Consider the following 4065-nt stretch of genomic DNA (forward strand, 5'->3'; position numbering starts at 1 on the left):
AAACAGATTCCTGAGATAGGAAGGGGCCCTCTCTTTGACTTCTCTTTGAATTCAACTACTCAGCCAATTCCATATTCATCTAACCATATTATTGTAGAGTCTACCTTTCCCCATATTTTCCATAATAGTAGCATGAGACACTTAATACTTTTTTGTTGCTAAGATCTACATAAATTATAACTGCATTATTCCCTTAATCAACTGGTTTAGAAAGCATGACAAAAAAATAAAAAGGAACAAGGTTATTCTGGGATTACCTGTTCTTGATGAAGATATGATGGCTCTTGATAATTGACATTTTCTGTTCAAATTGTTCACTAATCATCTTTTTAGTGAACTATTCCAGAAATTTCCCAACAATTGAAGTCAAGTCCACAGTCCTATAATTTGCAAATTCTGTTTTTTGTTCTCTTTTGAAAACCAGAACATTTGCCAATTTTCAGACTTATGGAGCCTCACCTATTTTTTTTTATTTAATAGCCTTTTATTTACAGGATATATACATGGGTAACTTTACAGCATTAATAATTGCCAAACCTCTTGTTCCAATTTTTCACCTCTTACCCCCCACCCCTCCCTAAATGGCAGGATGACCAGTAGATGTTAAATATATTAAAATATAACTTAGATACACAATAAGTATACATGACCAAAACATTATTTTGCTGTACAAAAAGAATCAGACTCTGAATTATTGTACAATTAGCTTGTGAAGGAAATCAAAAATGCATGTGTGCATAAATATAGGGATTGGGAATTCAATGTAATGGTTTTAGTCATCTCCCAGAGTTCTTTTCTGGGTATAGCTAGTTCAGTTCATTACTGCTCCATTAGAAATGATTTGGTTGATCTTGTTGCTGAGGATGGCCTGATCCATCAGAACTGGTCATCATCTAGTATTGTTGTTGAAGTATATAATGATCTCCTGGTCCTGCTCATTTCACTCAGCATCAGTTCGTGTAAGTCTCTCCAGGCCTTTCTGAAATCATCCTGTTGGTCATTTCTTACAGAACAGTAATATTCCATAATTTTCATATACCACAATTTATTCAGCCATTCTCCAACTGATGGACAACCATTCAGTTTCCAGTTTCTAGCCACCACAAAAAGGGCTGCCACAAACATTCGGCCTCACCTATTTTCCATGATTTTTCAGATGTAATAGTGGCTCATCAGTCATACCTTCTGTCTTGCAACACCCAGGGAGGTAGCTCATCTAAGCCAGGTGATTTGAACTCAGTCAAGACAGCTAGGGACTCTCTTACTATTATTACATTACTCATCTTGGGCATCAACACCCCACCAGTCATTTTTATTGTCATTTCCAGTGCAACTATCATTCTCATTAGAGAAAAGAGAAGCAAAATAAGGATTAAGCGGATCTTGCCTTTTCTCTGTTGTCAGTTAACACCATCCTATGCAAGTTAAGACATCATCTTTGTGATGTCATTGGTCCTTTTCCAGAACAAAGGATAAAGAACAACAATCTTTCTACCCAAGCAATCATCTGAATGCTGTTTTTCTTTTATGAATTTCTGAATAACTCAACTGCTACAATTCCTCTTTTACTGTGTGAAAGATATCCTCTGTGATATCTGGCATGATGAATAGACCTTGAAGAACTCTCCCTCCCCCATTATTGCTAATTTAAAACCCTTTTGATATTTGCAAAATACCTAGCAAATATACTCTTTTTTTTTTTTTTTAATTTAATAGCCTTTTATTTACAGGATATATACATGGGTAACTTTACAGCATTAACAATTGCCAAACCTCTTGTTCCAATTTTTCACCTCTTACCCCACCCCTCCCTAAATGGCAGGATGACCAGTAGATGTTAAATATATTAAAATATAACTTAGATACATAATAAGTATACATGACCAAAACATTATTTTGCTGTACAAAAAGAATCAGACTCTGAATTATTGTACAATTAGCTTGTGAAGGAAATCAAAAATGCAGGTGGGCATAAATATAGGGATTGGGAATTCAATGTAATGGTTTTTAGTCATCTCCCAGAGTTCTTTTTCTGGGTATAGCTGGTTCAGTTCATTACTGCTCCATTAGAAATGATTTGGTTGATCTTGTTGCTGAGGATGGCCTGATCCATCAGAACTGGTCATCATCTAGTATTGTTGTTGAAGTATATAATGATCTCCTGGTCCTGCTCATTTCACTCAGCATCAGTTCGTGTAAGTCTCTCCAGGCCTTTCTGAAATCATCCTGTTGGTCATTTCTTACAGAACAGTAATATTCCATAATTTTCATATACCACAATTTATTCAGCCATTCTCCAACTGATGGACATCCATTCAGTTTCCAGTTTCTAGCCACTACAAAAAGGGCTAGCAAATATACTCTTACCAGCCTCTGTGAGGTCACAACATCAGTGAACAAGAGTCCATTATGCCTAATTTTAAACCATCATGCAGAAAATATAAAGCCCTTTATCAAATAGCACCTTCTTTATAGGATGTTTACATCCCAGATTAATTTATCTCTTCTGCATCCCTTGGCTTAAATGGAAAGCAGCAAGGGAAACATAATCTGTGCCTTTATGATCTTCAATTTCTTATTCAAGATCTTATCAATTTCAGTAATACATCATCATTTGTAACCAAATAAATCACCAGAAATGGAGTAATCATTTGTTTCAATAAAATTTAGTAGACTATAAGATAGACATCCCAGGAAGATAACAACCCTCTCTGTTATAGATGCCAGATCAACTACTGGCTGTTCTGAAACCCTTGAGCAGAGAAATCTGCACCCATCATCACTCTCTTCTCCCTCAGACAATTATTGGATGTTTTCCCACCTAATAGCTTCTATGATTGTTCTGGAAAGAACAAACGGCTGGTTTCCCTTTGGAGGTACAATCTCTTTCCTCCAGGAAAAGTTTCCTGGTGGACAATAAAATACAAAATATATGTGTAATAAATGAAACATGATTTTGGGGGAAAGCATTAACAAAAAGGGAAACTAAGGAAAGGCCTCTCAAAGGAAGGTTTGGCATATATGCTGAGTCTTGAAGGAAATTACAGTTTTTAAGAGGCAGAGGTAAAGAGTGAGAGCATTAGCCTTCTTTGTAGTGGCTAGAAACTGGAAATTGAGTGGATGCCCATCAGTTGGAGAATGGCTGAATAAATTGTGATATATGAATATTATGGAATATTATTGTTCTGTAAGAAATGACCAACAGGATGATTTCAGAAAGGCCTGGAGAGACTTACACGAACTGATGCTGAGTGAAACGAGCAGGACCAGGAGATCATTATATACTTCAACAACAATACTATATGATGACCAGTTCTGATGGACCTGGCCATCCTCAGCAATGAGATCAACCAAATCATTTCCAATAGAGCAGTAATGAACTGAACCAGCTATGCCCAGAGAAAGAACTCTGGGAGATGACTAAAAACCATTACATTGAATTCCCAATCCCTATATTTATGCCCACCTGTATTTTTGATTTCCTTCACAAGCTAATTGTACAATATTTCAGAGTCTGATTCTTTTTGTATAGCAAAATAACAGTTTGGTCATGTATACTTATTGTGTATCTAATTTATATTTTAATATATTTAACATCTACTGGTCATCCTGCCATCTGGGGAGGGGTAAGAGGTGAAAAATTGGAACAAGAGGTTTGGCAATTGTTAATGCTGTAAAGTTACCCATGCATATAACCTGTAAATAAAAGGCTATTAAAAAAAAAAGAGTGAGAGCATTCTAGGTGTGGAAGACCTTTAATTTCTATGCCCTATAGGAACCTAATAATTTCCAAACACTGGAGTTGATGTTATTTATTTCTGAAACTCCAGAACCCATATCCAAGAGAAGTTCAGATACTGAGCTCCATATACTCACCCTGAGATTTCACTTTTTCAATCTCCCTGATCACTGCTTTTCTATGTGTGTTATCTCCCCCATAAGAATATAAACTCTTCGAGGGCAGTGATTGCCTCATTTTATATGTTTATCCCCATTGCTTAGCATTGTGTCTAGCACATAGGAAATGCTATTCATTATATTCATCATATTCAATCCATTCATTGA

The sequence above is a fragment of the Sarcophilus harrisii genome, chromosome 2 (assembly GCF_902635505.1).
Source record: "Sarcophilus harrisii chromosome 2, mSarHar1.11, whole genome shotgun sequence".
NCBI classification, from domain to species: domain Eukaryota; kingdom Metazoa; phylum Chordata; class Mammalia; order Dasyuromorphia; family Dasyuridae; genus Sarcophilus; species Sarcophilus harrisii.